Source organism: Armigeres subalbatus, chromosome 3, assembly GCF_024139115.2.
Source record: "Armigeres subalbatus isolate Guangzhou_Male chromosome 3, GZ_Asu_2, whole genome shotgun sequence".
NCBI lineage: Eukaryota > Metazoa > Arthropoda > Insecta > Diptera > Culicidae > Armigeres > Armigeres subalbatus.
In genome coordinates this window covers 85,845,370-85,865,496 of record NC_085141.1, presented here as the reverse complement: position 1 = coordinate 85,865,496, position 20,127 = coordinate 85,845,370, and the positions used below count along the sequence as shown (strand labels likewise).

The 20,127-nt window shown below is 42.6% G+C and overlaps 1 pseudogene; it reads right to left on the bottom strand.

Moving 5' to 3' along the window:
* Nucleotides 1-1,778: 1,778 nt before the first annotated feature.
* LOC134221789 (integumentary mucin C.1-like) lies at nucleotides 1,779-12,453 on the bottom strand (annotated as a pseudogene).
* Nucleotides 12,454-20,127: the final 7,674 nt, after the last annotated feature.

Here is a 20,127-nt window from a genome sequence, read left to right as displayed (position 1 = left end):
GTGTGCAGGATAATTTTCGTATTTCAATATTCGATGTTTTAATGTTTAGTTTTATTTTAATTAAATTCCGTTACATTTAAGTTCATTCCTAGTAATATAATTTTAAAGCAATAATGAGAAGTAGTTTATGAGAAGTAGTTAATAGGATTTTATGAAGGTTCAATTATGTACAGTAACTTTTGGTAAATTTCTAATGTAAGCAATTTGTCGGGTTACAAAACTCCCATCAAGTGTACGTGTCCTGCAACAATGAATAAGAAGCCCCAGATAATCTCGCTGAACTGAAAAGCATTCTTTCTTGTGTTTTGGATGATAACATTTGGATGATAACAAGCACTGGTCTTATCACATTATGCAGTAAATACCCTTTTTAGAGAAGCATAATTCAATTATTGTTACCATTAATATGGAGGGTTAAAGGTATCCCGTTGAATAAGTTTGATAGTGTTAACCTCTGCCGACCGAGCTAAGAGATGTATTCAAATCAACTTTGTCCATGATTATTCCTATTGCAGAACTCGAATGCCTCTTGTTTAGTCACTAACTCATCTCATTTCAAGCCCACAACCCTTAAAGCACAACTGTGGGCATCACTCCAACAAATGGTGCAAATGAAACTGTCGACAAAGTTGACCACTCGTAAACCGATCGTTGCAACACTAATGAGGGTGAATGTTTAGCAACATAGTCGGTGACGAGGCAGTCTGCCAGAAAATGGAAAAATAATTACGTCCAATTAAATGAATATTTCGACTGCGCCCATATAGGAAGCATGAGCGTTTCTAATTATGTTTCGAAACCTCGAACTCACAGCTTGGCTGAGAACGTTAGTCAGATTAAAATGGAAAAGAAAGTCATCGAGGCTATGCGGGTTAATTTTGCGAAAAACCGTCTTAACCGATTGAATAAATAACATCTGCTCATAGAAAATGTTCGTGATGAAACAAACAACTGGTCAATTTTTAAAACGACTTTTTTTTGCAAGGAATCAATTGATTTAATCTTCTGATTTCATCAGTAGATGAAGTATTACCAAAATATTTGCAAGTCACACCAGCTGAAGGGAATAGGAAATTTATTAAATACTTAAGTTAAAGGGGCCCTCCTTAGCCGTGCGGTAAGCCGCGCGGCTAAAAAGCAAGACCATGCTGAGGGTGGCTGGGTTCGATTCCCGGTGTCGGTCTAGGCAATTTTCGGATTGGAAATTGACTCGGCTTCCCTGGGCATAAAAGTATCATCGTGTTAGCCTCATGATATACGATTGCAAAATGGTAACCTCCCAACAAACAATTTAAGCTGAATAAGCTAGTTTTTTAACTGAAGAAGTCAATTTTTAGCGAAATAAGCTCTTTATAAACTTCCAATGTTTGTTGGGCTGGTTTAGAAACCTCGCAGTTAATAACTGTGGAAGTGATTAATGAATACTAAGCTGCGAGGCGGCTCTGTCCCAGTGTGGGGATGTAATGCCAAGAAGAAGAAGAAGAAGAAAAAGAAGAAGAAGAAGAAGAAGAAGGTGAAGGGTGTTTCTAGAGTGATTAAAACTTGCGTGTTTCTTAAGAACGGCATCTGCTTCTTCCTCGTCTGCTGAAGTCCACTGAAGTTGAAAAGGTAGTAGTAGTAGTGGTAGTAGTAGTAATAGTAGTAATAGTAATAGTAGTAATAGTAATAGTAGTAATAGTAATAGTAGTAATAGTAATAGTAGTAATAGTAATAGTAGTAATAGTAATAGTAGTAATAGTAATAGTAGTAATAGTAATAGTAGTAATAGTAATAGTAGTAATAGTAGTGGTAGTAGTAGTAGTAGTAGTAGTAGTAGTAGTAGTAGTAGTAGTAGTAGTAGTGGTAGTAGTGGTGGTGGTAGTAGTAGTAGTAGTGGTGGTGGTGGTGGTGGTGGTGGTGGTAGGTGGTGGTGGTGGTGGTGGTGGTGGTGTAGTGGTGTAGTAGTAGTGGTGGTGGTGGTGTGTAGTGGTGGTGGTGGTGGTGGTGGTGGTGGTGGTGGTGGTGGTGGTGGTGGTGGTGGTGGTGGTGGTGGTGGTGGTGGTGGTGGTGGTGGTGGTGGTGGTGGTGGTGGTGGTGGTGGTGGTGGTGGTGGTGGTGGTGGTGGTGGTGGTGGTGGTGGTGGTGGTGGTGGTGGTGGTGGTGGTGGTGGTGGTGGTGGTGGTGGTGGTGGTGGTGGTGGTGGTGGTGGTGGTGGTGGTGGTGGTGGTGGTGGTGGTGGTGGTGGTGGTGGTGGTGGTGGTGGTGGTGGTGGTGGTGGTGGTGGTGGTGGTGGTGGTGGTGGTGGTGGTGGTGGTGGTGGTGGTGGTGGTGGTGGTGGTGGTGGTGGTGGTGGTGGTGGTGGTGGTGGTGGTGGTGGTGGTGGTGGTGGTGGTGGTGGTGGTGGTGGTGGTGGTGGTGGTGGTGGTGGTGGTGGTGGTGGTGGTGGTGGTGGTGGTGGTGGTGGTGGTGGTGGTGGTGGTGGTGGTGGTGGTGGTGGTGGTGGTGGTGAGTGGTGGTGGTGGTGGTGGTGGTGGTGGTGGTGGTGGTGGTGGTGGTGGTGGTGGTGGTGGTGGTGGTGGTGGTGGTGGTGGTGGTGGTGGTGGTGGTGGTGGTGGTGGTGGTGGTGGTGGTGGTGGTGGTGGTGGTGGTGGTGGTGGTGGTGGTGGTGGTGGTGGTGGTGGTGGTGGTGGTGGTGGTGGTGGTGGTGGTGGTGGTGGTGGTGGTGGTGGTGGTGGTGGTGGTGGTGGTGGTGATGATGGTGGTGGTGGTGGTGGTGGTGGTTGGTGGTGGTGGTGGTGGTGGTGGTGATGGTGGTGGTGGTGATGATGGTGGTGGTGGTGGTGGTGGTGGTGGTGATGGTGGTGGTGGTAGTAATGGTGGTGGTGGTGGTGGTGGTGGTGATGATGGTGGTGGTGGTAGTAGTAGTAGTGGTGGTAGTAGTAGTAGTAGTAGTAGTAGTAGTAGTAGTAGTAGTAGTAGTAGTAGTAGTAGTAGTAGTAGTAGTAGTAGTAGTAGTAGTAGTAGTAGTAGTAGTAGTAGACCTTTCAATTAAGGGGAATTACAATAGTTGCGGTACCTATTATTTTATTTATTCAGACTAAGGCCGAAGTGGCCTGTGCGGTATATAAGAGTCTCCTCCATTCGGCTCGGTCCATGGCTACACGTCGCCAACCACGCAGTCTACGGAGGGTCCGCAAGTCATCTTCCACCTGATCGATCCACCTTGCCCGCTGCGCACCTCGCCTTCTTGTGCCCGTCGGATCGTTGTCGAGAACCATTTTCACCGGGTTACTGTCCGACATTCTGGCTACGTGCCCGGCCCATCGCAGTCGTCCGATTTTCGCGGTGTGAACGATGGATGGTTCTCCCAACAGCTGATGCAATTCGTGGTTCATTCGCCTCCTCCACGTACCGTCCGCCATCTGCACCCCACCATAGATGGTACGCAGCACTTTCCTTTCGAAAACTCCAAGTGCGCGTTGGTCCTCCACGAGCATCGTCCAGGTCTCGTGTCCGTAGAGGACTACCGGTCTAATGAGCGTTTTGTAGATTGTCAGTTTGGTACGGCGGCGAACTCTATTCGATCGGAGCGTCTTGCGGAGTCCAAAGTACGTACGATTTCCAGCCACTATGCGTCTCCGAATTTCTCTGCTGGTGTCATTTTCGGCAGTCACCAGTGAGCCCAAGTACACAAATTCTTCTACCACCTCGATTTCGTCACCACCGATGCAAACTCGCGGTGGGTGGCTCACATTGTCTTCTCTTGAACCTCTTCCTATCATGTACTTTGTCTTCGACGTGTTGTCGGTACCTAGTGTTGTTTTTACACAATCTACATATTTAACGCAGCATTCCATATAGTCTATCAATTTGGTGACCTGTCATTACACGAAAGACAGGAAAACAGGTTGAGAATTGCATCAAAATTGGTAAAGTATCACTAAAATACCTTTTCCTTTTCTCTGCTTTGCACCAGTAGCTGCGGTAGTGTTCCTATTGTTGCGAGTCCCATATGAAAACAATGAGATTCGCAATTATAGGAACACGAATTAAAAAATACCGCAACTATTGGAACACTGCACCAATAATTGGAGGTACGATTTTAGGTAACAATGATGGATGTTGCTGGAATATCATCAAATATAATAAAATATAATTAATAAACTTCCATGTGCACCCTTGCGGTAAGTGAAATGAAGTATAGGCTTGATGCGAACCAACAAATAGTGATGGAACGTGCTTAGTTCCTCCACTATTGGGTCTTTTACCCTAAGTGGTTGTGTTATTTCTCGGTGTTGCACCACAATCACAATTTCCCGAAGGACGTAAAGTGACAGACGACACACCCCCTGTGGTAAATCATTCAGAAAGCTCTTTTCATCGGGTCCGCGACATTAGGCATAAGGACGTTAGGCATAGGTACGTTAGGCATAATGGACGATAGGCATAACGGACGTCAGGAATAATTCTGCCTTCTTTATGTAATGGGCTGTTCTTTGGGTAATTTTATGCCTAACGTTCATTATGCCTAACGTACATTATGCCTAATTGACGATCCCTCCCCAGGCCATCTGCGAGTTGTGGGGCTTGCCTAGGATGTGGTGGGGTTTGACAGTGGGCCCTGTTAAACCTCTATAAAAAGCTGCATGTATCCGCAAGTAGGCCCCACTAAAGCGACCGTGTGCCGCTCAAAGCGCACAAGCCCAAGTCCTGGTGTTAGGTGGGACGCTAAACAGCCCTGACACGACGGCCCTCCGACGTGACAGGAGGTTTGCGCTGGCCCAATAAGCCGCCTAGAAAACCAATCATTACGAACAATATAAGAGATAATGCGACTCGATATAATCGGCAAAGACCTAGGCGACGAATACAGGATCACGATTGGAAGCTTGGAACATGGAATTGCAAGTCGCTAGGTTTCGCAGGTTGCGACAGGATGATCTACGATGAATTACATCCCCGCAACTTCGACGTCGTGGCGCTGCAGGAGATCTGCTGGACAGGACAGAAAGTGTGGAAAAGCGGGCATCGAGCGGCTACCTTCTACCAAAGCTGTGGCACCACCAACGAGCTGGGAACCGGCTTCATAGTGCTGGGTAAGATGCGCCAACGCGTGATTGGGTGGCAGCCAATCAACGCAAGGATGTGCAAGCTGAGGATTAAAGGCCGTTTCTTCAACTATAGCATCATCAACGTGCACTGCCCACACGAAGGGAGACCCGACGACGAGAAAGAAGCGTTCTACGCACAGCTGGAGCAGACATACGATGGATGCCCACTGCGGGACGTTAAAATCGTCATCGGTGACATGAACGCACAGGTAGGAAGGCAGGAAATGTATAGACCGGTCATCGGACCGGTTAGTCTGCACACCGTATCGAATGACAACGGCCAACGATGCATAAACTTCGCAGCCTCCCGCGGAATGGTAGTCCGAAGCACCTTCTTTCCCCGCAAAAATATCCACAAGGCCACATGGAGATCACCTAACCAAGAAACGGAAAACCAAATCCACCACGTTCTTATCGACGGTAAATTCTTCTCCGACATCACGAACGTCCGCACTTACCGCAGTGCGAATATTGAATCCGACCACTACCTCGTTGCAGTATGCCTGCGCTCAAAACTCTCGACGGTGTACAACACGCGTCGAAGTCGGACGCCGCGGCTTGACATTGGGCGGCTACAAGATGGTAGACTAGCCCAAGGATACGCGCAGCAACTGGGAGTGGCACTCTCAACGGAAGAGCAGTTAGGTGCAGCGTCTCTTGAAGATGGCTGGAGAGATATTCGATCCGCCATTGGCAGCACCGCAACCGCTGCACTTGGCACGGCGCCCCGGATCAGAGAAATGACTGGTATGACGGCGAATGTGAGCAGTTAGTGGAAGAGAAGAATGCAGCATGGGCGAGATTGCTGCAACACCGCACGAGGGCGAACGAGGCACGATATAAACAGGCGCGGAACAGACAAAACTCGATTTTCCGGAGGAAAAAGCGCCAGCAGGAAGATCGAGACCGTGAAGAAACGGAGCAACTGTACCGCGCTAATAACACACGAAAGTTCTATGAGAAGTTAAACCGTTCACGTAAGGGCCACGTGCCAAAGCCAGATATGTGTAAGGACATAAGCAGGAACCTTCTTACGAACGAGCGTGAGGTGATCCAAAGGTGGCGGCAGCACTACGAAGAACACCTGAATGGCGAGGTGGGAGACGAAGATGGCGGTATGGTGATGGACCTGGGAGAACGCGCGCAGGACATAATTCTACCGGCTCGGGATCTCCAGGAAATCCAGGAGGAGATTGGCCGGCTGAAGAACAACAAAGCCCCTGGGGTTGACCCACTACCAGGAGAGCTTTTTAAACACGGTGGTGAGGCACTGGCTAGAGCGCTGCACTGGGTCATTACCAAGATTTGGGAGGAGGAAGTTCTGCCGCAGGAGTGGATGGAAGGTGTCGTGTGTCCCATCTACAAAAAGGGCGATGAGCTGGATTGTAGCAACTACCGCGCAATAACATTGCTGAACGCCGCCTACAAGGTACTCTCCCAAATTTTATGCCGTCGACTAGCACTAATTGCAAGGGAGTTCATGGGGCAGTACCAGGCGGGTTTTATGGGCGAACGCTCCACCACAGACCAGGTGTTCGCCATTCGCCAAGTACTGCAGAAATGCCGCGAATACAACGTTCCCACACATCATCTATTCATCGACTTTAAAGCCGCATATGATACAATCGATCGAGACCAGCTGTGGCTGCTAATGCACGAAAACGGATTTCCGGATAAACTGATACGGTTGATCGACGATGGATCGGGTTATGTGCATAGTTCGAGTTTCAGGGGCATTCTCGAGTCCCTTCGAAACGCGCAGAGGGTTACGGCAAGGTGATGGTCTTTCGTGTCTGCTATTCAACATCGCTTTGGAAGGGGTAATTCGTAGAGCAAGGATTAACACGAGTGGTACAATTTTCAATAAGTCCGTCCAACTATTTGGCTTCGCCGACGACATAGATATTATGGCACGTAACTTTGAGAAGATGGAGGAAGCCTACATCAGACTGAAGAGGGAAGCCAAGCGGATCGGACTGGTCATCAACACGTCGAAGACAAAGTACATGATAGGAAGAGGTTCAAGAGGAGACAATGTGAGCCACCCACCGCGAGTTTGCATCGGTGGTGACGAAATCGAGGTGGTAGAAGAATTTGTGTACTTGGGCTCACTGGTGACTGCCGAAAATGATACCAGCAGAGAAATTCGGAGACGCATAGTGGCTGGAAATCGTACGTACTTTGGACTCCGCAAGACGCTCCGATCGAATAGAGTTCGCCGCCGTACCAAACTGACAATCTACAAAACGCTCATTAGACCGGTAGTCCTCTACGGACACGAGACCTGGACGATGCTCGTGGAGGACCAACGCGCACTGGGAGTTTTCGAAAGAAAAGTGCTGCGTACCATCTATGGTGGGGTGCAGATGGCGGACGGTACGTGGAGGAGGCGAATGAACCACGAGTTGCATCAGCTGCTGGGAGAACCATCCATCGTTCACACCGCGAAAATCGGACGACTGCGGTGGGCCGGGCACGTAGCCAGAATGTCGGACAGTAACCCGGTAAAAATGATTCTCAAAAACGAGCCGAGAGGCAGCGTCCCAGCTCGGAAGGATTGCAGTCCAAATATCTCCTGGTTGCATTAAGCCACTATTTAGAAATTTAGATCTACCCTTGTACAATGCATCACAACTGCAAAGCAGATGTTCCGAGGTTTCACGTTCCTTGTTACAGAAACGACAGATATCATTCTGAATCTGGCCAATATTTTTCAAGTGATATCTTCTCGGGCAGTATCCGGTTATTAGGCCAGTAAATGTGCAAAGAGCTCTCTTGCTGAGCTTTTCGGTTACTTGGGAATTATAAATCTCTTTGATTGAGCACACTTTTCGGCAACCAACCAATTGGTCATCAACCTTTGTGCTTCCCGGGATTTTAATTCAATTTTTATGGTACAGTATGATATACCGCAGAAAGGTTCTGGCCCAATAAACTGTGTATTTGAACCTCGTTTCGTAAGCTCGTCTGCCTTTTCATTACCTCCAATGTCACAGTGCCCTGGAACCCGGTACAGATTTACGGAGTTCTCTTGGCACACCTTTCGCAATGAAAGAATGCAGTCCCAGACAAGTTTTGACGTACATTTAAAGCTACTCAAAGCTTAGAGTGCCGCTTGACTATCGGTGAAAATACAAATATTTGCATATCTATATTTCCTTTCTACACAGATATTAGCACATTTCATTATAGCAAAAATCTCCGCTTGGAACACCGTTGGATAGTTTCCCATTGCCACTGAGATCGCTATCCCAGGGCCGAAGATTCCTGCACCCGTTTTTGTTTCTATTTTTGAGCCATCTGTGTAGAATTTTATGGAACCGTCTCGAACAGTGGGACCTCCGACATCCCAAACCATACGTGATGGTTCATATATGTTGTAAGGAATGTCATAGTTCTCCACAGGTTTCATCCAGTCTCCATCCATATTCATCACTGGCCCATATTGAAAATTTTGTGAAATACTCAAGTGGCCCACTAAATCGCCTGACTTGAATAACTTCAATCGTTTAAGTTTTTGCATATTCTTTTCCGCTTCTAACTGCACGAATTCATACAATGGTAGCAGATTAAGAATTGCATCTAAAGATTTTGAAGGGGTGCTACGCATCGCTCCCGTTATAGCAATAAACACTAACATTTGCAGTTTTGTCAGCTTCTTCTTTTGTTTTTGGCCACCAGACAAGAGCAGCATATGTCAGTTTTGGACGAATAATGGAAGTAGGTATAGATCCACTTTATCATTTTTGGTCTTAAGCCCCATTTTCTTCCAAATGTTTTAGAGCATATCCAAAAGGCACTAGTTGCCTTTCCGATCGCACACTCAATATGAGCATTCCAGTTTAGTTTACAATCCAGAATGACTCCCAGGTATTTGACCTGTTCACTAAGCTGAATTTCTAGTCCTCCAAGCTTTAGAGCTTTTAGATCAAGTTTCCTTTTCCTAGTGAATGGTACAATTACAATTTTTGACGGATTAATGCTAAGGCCTTCCTGAATACACCACGATTGGGTAAAATTTAGAGCCCATTGCATTCTTTCACAAATGATAGCCCGAATTTCCCCCTCACTATGATGACATTATCGTCAGCAAAGCCTACAACCTCGAAACCGTTTCTTCCAAGCTTCCTAGAAGATCGTCTACAACTAAGGACCACATTAGTGGTGAGAGGACCCCTCCTTGAGGGCAACCTTTTGTTGCCCATACTGTAAAAGACGAACTTCCCAGCTCTGAAGAGATTTCTCTTCTTGCAATCATGCTGTGAATCCATTTGATAATGTTCGTGTCGAAGTTTCATTTCTTCATGGCACGATCCATTGACGAATAAGAAGCGTTATCGAAAGCTCCTTCAATATCCAAGAAAGAACAAAGTGCTATTTCTTTTGCCGATAGCGCTTTTTACACTTTAGAACCACTGTATGAAGTGCCGTAATTGTTAACTTACCGGACTGGTAAGCAAACTGGAACTTAGACAGTGGATGTTTAATCATGTAATTTGAGTTGATATAATCACTCTACACACCTTTTCCATAGTTTTCAACAGAACTGATGAAAGACTAATGGGCCTGAACGATTTAGGATGCATCTTATCTCGCTTTCCTACTTTTGGTATAAAGATAACTTTTACTTGCCTCCATGAAGATGGAATATAATTGAGTCTTAGACTTGCCTTAAAAATCTCAATTAACGGTGGAATCAGTTCATTAGTATGATCTTTTGCAAGTGCCCTCTGAAGTCTCGCGACTTCTGGAGTATTGCTAATATTTTCACACGTTTGAACCCAAGATCTTCTTTTGGATTTTCTTATTTCGTTATTGTACTCAGTAAGTGCACTCCTATACGGAGTCCAATTCGAGGTTCTTTTTGCTTTAATAAAAAGTTTACGAGAAGTCTTCCGCAGTTTTTCCAATTTTGAGTTCCACCACGGAACGTCCCTGTTAGAGGACGACTGTTTAGTAGGACAACTATTGTAGAGAGCATTTAAAATCTTATCATTTACCTTTTGGGAAAAACATTCCAATTCTTGAACTAAATCAATCTTTCCACCTTTTGTAAATGAGTCTGAATTTAAATGTTGCTTATATTGTTCCCAGTTCGTTTTTCTAGCGTTTCTAAATGAAGTTGATGATCGTTTTCCCCAACTCCATTCAAACACAATATGTCTATGATGTGACAATGATGTTTCCTTGGAGACATGCCAGTGTGCAAGTTGATGAACGGTTTGGTGATACAGCGGCTCCAGTCAATCGAGTTTGATGCTGAGGCTCGATGATGACGCACGGGTCAGATGTTGACGCTGTGGTCCGAATGTGGACGATTAGGTTCTAATCGAACCCAGTTGGATTTAAAGCTTAATTGGATTGAAATCCATAATGACTTGGAGAACTTAAAATTAGATTTATTTGGAGAGCTTTGGATATCCGGTTTGGAGATATCTAGATCGTAAATCATGCACATGGCCCCTAAGGACATGTATGGACCCTATGAGTTGCTTCTTCTTCTTATTGGCATTACATCCCCACTGGGACATTCAGTTCCACAGTTATTAACTCCATAACTTATTTTATGCCCAGGGAAGTCAAGACAATTTCCAATCCTAAAATTGCCTAGACCGGCACCGGGAATCGATCCCAGCCACCCTCAGCATGATCTTGTTTTATAGCTGCGCGTCTTACCGCTAGGCTAAGGAGGGCCCATGGGTTGCTATTGTTTTTGAATCGAGCCCAGTCTTAGTAGATATTAGGTATCAGATATCACAACGTCCGCTCAGGAGGCACGTTCCCAATTTGGGAGATTTGTGCCATCGCCTTCACTGGCTTTTCTCATTATTTACCTGACAAAAAAAAGAAGTGAAAAAGGAAAGGAAGAGGAGACGAATCTGGAAAGGGATATGGAACAGAAACAGAAAAGCTCTTGTATACGCCAAAAGCAAAGCATAGAGTAGACTATAAACAACGCGTAAAGCAATTCTATGTTGATGAGTTAATTTCTATGAGAAACTAAGAAATGGTAACATTTAGGTGATCATTTATGAGTGGAGCAAATTAGAATCATGTACATAAAACGATGTATCAAGTCTCTGTTTGAGACTTAAAAATTCTATTAATAGATAAATCAATTGAAATATTTTTTCCAAAGGCGAAACAATTATTTGACTGTGAATAAAAAAATATCACATGAACCGTAAAGGATTAAATCTATTCATGTACTTAGTAAATCTATATTTTGCCTCAGAAAAGACAAAGAAATGCAAAGCGGTATCAATTGAAAAGCGTTTGAATCGAAGCATAAAATATACTGGTAGTCTGGTACAATACTAATACATATGGGTTACCATTTATAGGAAAGCCAATTATGAGGGCTCAAGCATATGAAGCTCGGTACTAAGGAGGTGTTTCACAAAAGCACAGATGAAGAAACAATGGGTTTCTCTAAGGTTTATACAGATAGATTTATTATTTAGCTTCGATTAAGAACGGAAGGTTCCAGAGTGGTATCAATTAAACAACGTCGAACGCGTAGCTCAGAATGCAGAATGCTTAAGTAAATTCATACAAGTGACCATTTGAATGGAAGCAAGCTCATGGTCTACTAAATTTTATGCCACTGACTAACACCGATTGCAGGAGAGTTCGTGGGACAGTACCAGGCGGGTTTTATGGGCGAACGCTCCACCACGGACCAGGTGTTCGCCATTCGCCAAGTACTGCAGAAATGCCGCGAATACAACGTGCCCACGCATTATCTATTCATCGACTTCAAAGCCGCATATGATACAATCGATCGGGACCAGCTATGGCACCTAATGCACGAACACGGATTTCCGGATAAACTGATACGGTTGATCGAGGCGACGATGGATCGGGTAATGTGCGTAGTTCGAGTTTCATGGGCATTCTCGAGTCCCTTCGAAACGCGCAGAGGGTTACGGCAAGGTGATGGTCTTTCGTGTCAGGTACTCAACATCGCTTTGGGGGATTAGTTGTGGGTTACAGTAAAAAAAAAGTAAAAACGAGGCTTCCGATCGAATCGCCTTCCACGTTGTGTGGTTTGTCCTTTTCTGTCTGCTGCAAAATTATAACTGTGTTAGTGCAACACAGAGCGGCATCATTCTTCAACAGGTTTCGATCACCGCTTACTTACCTACTAGCGGCATCACAAACACTCACTTAACACGTGGTTGTTAGTTGCCAATCTTTCTTTCTCCTCAAGCTCATCACGCATTTGCAACGTTTTGGCCAAGTTTTCACTCTAAATACAGAGAAGTCAAAGTATTCATGCACATATAAAGTTTTCAATTGGACCATCTGGGAGGTCTGGTTCCCTGTCTTCTCTTGGAACTGAAGGCCATTACCACTTCATGAATAACCTCCCACGAATGAAATATTCATTCATCTAAGTTTGATTAATCAATTCGTCATATAAATACAACTTTGTTGCAAAGGAGAAGCAAAAATTGATGTCATTTAAAATAATGCCATTATACTGCTCCAAAGCACACCAGCAGCTTTAGTTCCACTTGGATAATCAAAATGAAGGGCAACTTGAATCTGATTCTGCTTCTTGCAATGTTTTACCCACTCGAAACAGGCGGTTCCTTACAACATGATTTACTGCAGTACGTGATCATCGTGATTCGGTACTACGCTCAACAGAACCCAGGCCAGTTCCAATGCGTATTTTATGACATTTCGGGTGGAACCGATTATGATTGGATGCGAAAGTTAATTTCATCTCCACAACTGGACCATATTGCCAAACACGTCTATGATGAACGAGTGCAAATGAAATACGTTGGAAAGGCTGCTTTAAAACCACCATTGACAGTGGTATACGTAGGTGACCGCAATCTACAGCCTTCGAAATGTCCTGAATCGGTGAGACTATTTTTTACAGTTTTGGACACAAATTCGCCAATGATTGTGCTACTTGATATCGAAAATTACAATGTCTATCAACATATTGGATATTTGTTAAGCATTAGTAAATTTGACAAGGTAACTTACATTGGGACAAAGCTAAGAAGGTTCATCCAAATGGGTATGTTTGGAAGGGCAGAACAAGTTTGGGCACACTTCCCTCATCCGAAAGACTTGATCCGGAGCAGTATTCACGGTATTCACAGATATCAAATAGGATACACCTACACTATTAATCCATGGTATCCAGCCCAAGTTTGGGCACATCAAACAGCGGCGTTCCTCAACACCAGCTTGCGGTTCTATCCAGATATTTGCACCGAAACTATGGTACGATCGGACTGTGCGGAACACATTTTCTCGGCTTTTTACGTCGATATAGCATTGGATCATAGGGATTTGGCGGAATTCTCGCGAGTGTATCATCGCATGATCTTCGGAGTAATTCCGATTTCCCGCGTAATTTTGGTTCCTCAAGGACGCCCTTTCAATGCAATCGAAATGTTTACAAAACCATTCACATGGGAGACGTGGGTTGTGCTTCTGTCGACGTTGGCATTCATCGAGGTGATCAGTTTCGTATTTCCTGCGCTATTCAAAAACGATCCGATTTTACTTTTGGTGTGCGGTTTTGAAAAATTCAATTTACACAACGCAAGTGCGAAGGAGAAGGCTACGCTACTGCCAATGATAATATTCTTATTCGTGATGTTCAATGCGTACGAAACGAAGCTCATTTCTTTCATAACTAACAAACCGTCCATTGGAAACATCAAAACCCTGGACGGGCTAGCGAAATCGAATATCAGAATACTGGCGGACCTTGACATAGATACCAGGTTGGTCAACGATAGTGGACTTGGTCCGTTAATGGTTCACAAATCCGTCGTCTCGGACTACTTGCATCTGGACGGAGAATATGCCCAGCTGAGCAATAACCTTGAGGCTTCCTGGCTGGTGTCGCTGATGCGTAACTACGACTTTGAACTCCATCGACCAAAATATGTGGTTATCAACGAGCGTAAATCAACTTCTATCGTTGGCTACTGGGTTGGCTTGAGAAGCCTCTACGCTGAGGCATTTTACTACACACAGAAAGTCTTTTTCGAAGCAGGTCTGTTTGATAAGTGGCAGGATGAATTGATGATCATTATAGATGCTACAGATAGAAAAAAGTACAGAGGGGAATATATGGACCATTCCGGAATGTTGGCATTCGATGATCTCATTTCGACTTGGATATTGTTTGTCGTTAGTTTAATGATCAGCTTTTTTGTGTTTTTAATGGAATTCACGCTGCAATGTTTGAATCGAAAAATTCGTCGCTTGTTCAAGTTTTAAACTTTTTCGCTCAGGATGAGATCAAATCCCGTGAAACAACTTGCTTTGTGAGTAGATTTTAAGAGTTTAAATGCAATGAAAGTGTAAATGAATAGCCTTATCATGCTTATGCTTTTTTATTAAAATACTCAAATGGTAAGGATAATGATTTTCTACCAAAGCTGTAATGATTATCGTTTGTTTTGTTTATTTAAATAAAATAAATAAATCAAAATCAGTCAACTAAAAATTCATTCAAATTCTTGAAGTTTATAGTTCATAGCAGAAGTGTGGAAGCAGCAACTTAGCATCATGATTTCTCGGAGGCCAGTAGGAGGGGAAGTATGGTCAATATGCAAATCTCTTTGTGATTCCATCCGAAACAATGTTTTTTCGAAGTTTTTATCAATAATCTATCATATCAGTCATTATGTTTCAAGAATTTTCAAGAAAAACCTGAAATATTACAAGTAAACCTTTTTTATTCCGAAACAGTATAATTCTGTTTTAAAGTATCAGTTTTATGCTTTAAGGTAGTCAATATTTTAGACTTATTATATTAAGGAGAAAATGTTTCTTGTATCGTAAACATCGTAATTGCATAGGAAAGACTAAAACACATTTTATTTAAAAAAAATACAGCTTTTCTACTTAGTTTGTTTTAACCATTTTATTTATTTGGAAGGCACAGTCGTGTGTAACACTTTGCGGAGCCGCAATTCTCAAGTATGATATCAATACAATGTGTATATCATCTTATCATTAACAGTTAGTTGGGAAGGGACAAAGACCAAAATACTCGTGGTGACTCAATGTTAGAGAATTACTTTATTCAGGACGGACGGGGTAGGGATTTAGGTTTAGGTTATTTCAGCTGCACATCCGGGATATTGACGTCGTGACTGGTGTGGCGTAGCGTCGTGCTCGAATATTGTTCGTATGATTCAGTTCATCAGGGAGCACCTTTCCGATGGCCATAGCTTCGTGGTACACGGAACAATAAGACAAAGACAAGAAAAAAACTGAGAAATAAAATAGGGGTATTAGACTTTTATGTCAGACGAGCAAAGAAAGGCATAGATGGCCTGCATATAAACCACATCGCGATCCTCCAAAACGCCTCACTTGGTTTTTTTGTGTAACGGCTTGCAAATGTTTATTGACTTTAGTCGCAAGAGATTTCGAGCCGCACCATTCGAGACGTGGTGGCGTATTTTACGCAACCGGTGCGTTTTATACATATTACCCCGACATAATATTTATTAAATACTAGTAGACCCCCGATGAACGTCTTGTCTAAAATTGATTTATTCTCCGCTTTTTTTACATTCGCAATTTTCTTGTCCTGACAAACCTCACACCAAATTTGTTTGCTTTAATAGTTCTCGAGTTATGCAGAATTTCTGTTTCATTTGTATGGGACCTCACCTTTCCAGAAAAGGGAGGGGTTTCGAACCACCACAGAAACATTTATTGGCTTCCACAACCTCGAGTAATGAAGAAATTAGTGTTTCATTTGTATGAGAGTCCCCGCTCCCAAAATGGAGAGGGGTCGCGAACCATCCTAAAAACTTTTCCCGGCCCTAAAACCTCTGCATACAATTTTTAACGCTGATTGGTTCAATAGTTTTTGAGTCTATAAGGGTCAGACATGCAGAAATTCATTTTTATGTAAATAGACTTATAACGGCCTTATAAGAAGAATAAGAGGTGTTGAATGTTCTGTGTTTTCTTCCTATTACGTGGTAGACTGAGGTCCATTTAATTTATTTAGCTTACATCTGACGTAATGATGTATGCAATAGACCTGTGGGCCGCCGCGCCACGCCGCCGCCGCCGACACTTATTGACGTACGCCGACGCCGGTCAAGGTGTCGGCGGCGCGCCATACGCCGATTGGCTCCACGCCGCCGAATTGCGTATTTCACGCCGATGATTGGCCAACACGAAAATCACAGTATGTAGTGCGTTTGCATCTACCGGACCAAGGCAACCTATCAGGCATTGATTAAATAGCTGTTATACCTTCAGCAGATTTGTTTTATCTCTGTCACTTTTACCGGCATTGGCGTGTTAAATGCTAGGTCATCCAAGAACTTCTTGGCAACAGACCTATAAATCAACGAGCGTAGCGATGAACTTCTAATCTCATATGTAACTTCATGTGGAAACCTCATTCTGGTCGCATTGGGTGGTTCATCATCTTTTTAAAGATTTGAATGTAACATATCTTAATTGGTCTAGCGCTTATATTTGCGGCTACAAGTCATAGTGTTTAAAGTTGAATTTGGATTCCCAGTCTGGTAGGATTTTTTTAAATTCCCTGAGCATGGAGTATCATTCTGATAGCTTCGTGATATGCGAATGCAAAAATGGTAACTTGGCTTCTGGAGCACGATGGGAAACGTGACCCATCAAATTGAACATTTCCTTCACTCCTCCTTGTACTTAAATTGCCAGAATTGTTCTAAAAACGGGTTTAATTTATTTTTATAAAAAAAAATCCCAAAGAAAGTTCTTGGTTTTCCTGAAATAATGTACGAAGGACATCCTGGAGGAAGTTCTGAAGGAATAATTGAAGAAAATTCTTAGAATTTTGAGGAATTTTTGGATTTATCCCCGTGGATGATTGTCTGGAGAAAATTCTGAAAGCATTCTTGGAGGAATGTCCAACAAAATTCTCAAAGAAATTTAAGAATGTCGGCCATTTCTTTATGAGTTTTCTTGGAATTCGTACGGAGATATCCGAAATTTCGTCCTAGAATTTTGGAAGCAAATGGCTAAGAAAATTCCGAAAGAAATACTAGATGAATATCCGAGGCAGATTAGAGACACTTACGCGAAGATAGAGAAAATCTCCTTTCAACAGTGTTATCCTACAGTCTAATAAATAAATACGCAATACTTTATTTTGATAAACAATACCCAAATTAATTTCTGGGTTTTCTTGACATATTTTTCGAAGGTAGTCCTGGAGAAGGTTCTGAAGGAATAAACCTGAAGAAACTGCTTAGAGTCTTGAGGAGTTTCTGGATCTATATTCTTAGTAATTTTTGGAGCATTTTCTGAAGGAATCCCTGGAGAAAATTCAGAAGGAATTCTTGGAGGAATGTAAAAAAAATCTTGAACGAATTTAAGAATGTCGGCAATTCTTTTGGAAATTATATCTGATATCTTAAAATTCGTCCTAGAATTTTGGAAGGAAATGGCGGAGGAAATTCCGAAAGAACTACTAGATGAATTTCCAGGGGAATGGAATGTCTTATGGAATACCTGGAAAAGTTTCAGAGGAATTGTTAAAATAATTCCCGAAGAAAATTTTCAACAGCATGTGTGTTTTTGACGTAAACTACGTCTAAGGGGAAGACTCGAATACAGGGTGTAAAATGAAAATTTCAAAATTGAGGACCGTCACGAAATCATGTAAGATTTGTAACATTAATAGGTCCTTTATCTTTCAATGGATTATAAAGATTTATATATCAATCGATTCATAAACTCTCCACCAATTTGCCAATACTATTGAATTTTTTGAGTATAAATGCTAAACTATTGAAAATTTTAGTTCTTTCATGCATCATGCATCCTCTATGCAGCGCGTTCGTATCCTTGGTAATTGCCTACTTTTAGGGTATTATCAATTGTTGAATTGGGGTGTATGAATGGGATGGCCCAGCTGCTAGACAGTGGAGTCCCTACTCCCTCACAGAGTGGGAGATGCTGCTAATGCTGGGTAGTAGTGTCGGTGGGATAGTTCCTTATCTTCTATATAGAGCAGAATAATTGATTCAGTGTAGGGACACGGCAGGTATTTCCGTCCATCGTCGTAGGGGCTAAAACCAACGAAAGCAACGTACATTTGCTAAAACTCCACTATAGCAGAACGTTTCTCCTGAGCTTACGATTTAGTACGTATGAGTTTTACAAAAAAAGCGTCTCTTTTATTGGTTTTCGAGACTATGACGAACAGACGAAAATACCTGCCGTGTCCCTACTATATTTGGTTTTACGTAGTTTACGTCGAGCGGTCGTGTCTTGTATACAACCCCAGCATTTTTTTAACTTTATTAATGAAAAGTATGTGCACACTTAATTTTTTTTACCGGGATCTCAAAATGTTGAACTTTTACCGAGAATCGCACAGCCGTGCCCCAGCAAACATGTTTTCTGCCGAGATTTCTGTCAAAATTGCTGATAATCAGCAATTAATTTGCCGAAAATCAGCTAACAAACGCTATTTTTGCCGGAATATCAGTTATTTATTTTGCTGGCGCACGGCTGTGCGGATTTTTGCCGAGCTGCAGAAAAAAAACTGAGTGTGTGTTTATGTACAGTAGAGTGATTCAAATTTTGACTTTTTTGCTCCCCTATGCTTAAAACGATGGCATTTGCTATTTTAAAAATCATCCTAAATTTTTAGCAAATTTGGATGTAATTTGACTGAGCACAAGCAATTTGAAGCTTGTATGGAAATTACTATGAAAATTTTTGTGAAAAACCGTATCGCATCATTGCCCATTAAGCAATAAAAATGTATGAATACGTTGGCAGCATAGGCAATTTAACAAGGGAAAATGTCCTCGTTGTTGCTAAAGGATTTGATGATGGCAACAAAAGTTATTAGGGAAATACTGAATTGTGGGAAATTCAATTTAACACGTAAAAGAATAACATCAATATCAATAATGAGTATTTCTGTTTTCTTTATAATTTTGCTCACAAAAGACAAATTGCTTCGCAACAACAACTGGCTTTCAGCTTAGGATCTATTCTATGATGGTAATCCATCAAATATATTCAAATATATTCTGGGCTGCTTCAAGAAACGATCCTTTACATAAGTGGTAGCTCTCATAGTAATTTCCATATGACCTTCAAATGGCACGTGCACAATCAAATTACATCCAAAAGAGCTAAAAATTTAGGAGGACTATTAAAATAGCAAATGCCATCGTTTAAGCACAGGGGAGCAAAAAAGTCAAAATTTGAATCACTCTATTAAGTCTAATTTGAATCATTCTGGCTTGAGTCTTGCTCTGCATACGGCTCCACCCAATATTACAGTCGAATTTAAAGACCATTCTGCTTTCAATGCACTGCCGTATGAAGGGCAAAAAACGGAGGCGGCAGACCCATAAGCAGAGACACTTACGCGAAGCCCGCGGGATCTCCAATCAACAGTGTAATTCAACAGACTAATAAATAAATTCGCAATCCTTTTTGAGCTTTTCGAGGGGTAGCTTTTTGAGGAAGGGCGCGTCAAATCCATTACAACTGTGGGGAGTGTACCCATCTACATGAGTAGAAATTTTTATTTCCAATTCCAAAAAGAATTTTTGAAGGAATTCCTGACGGAATTGTCAAAATCAATCTTAGGGGAATTTTTAAAATAATTTCCAGAAAAATTCCTTAAGATATTTCCTAAGGTCCTAAGAAGTTCCGAAGCAATTCCTAAGGGAAATTTCAAAGAAAAAGCTGGTTTCATTTGTGGACGTTTTTTGAAGGTATTCCTGAAGAAATTCCCGATGGAATTCCTGGCAGAATTTTTGAAGGTATATTAGAATGAGTTTCTTGATGTCTTACCGAAATAATTCCTGAATATATTTTCTAGGGAATTATTTAAGGTACTTTTGAGAAAATTTGTAGAAATTTTCGATGGAACTCCTGCAGTAAATTCCCAAGAAATTCTTGAGCATATCTGAATATCCACAATCTCGATATGTTGGGAGTTTTTCTTGGCATGTAGTCTTGATTATAGAATCAAAACTGAGTTTGTTTCACTGCTGTCCAGATTTTT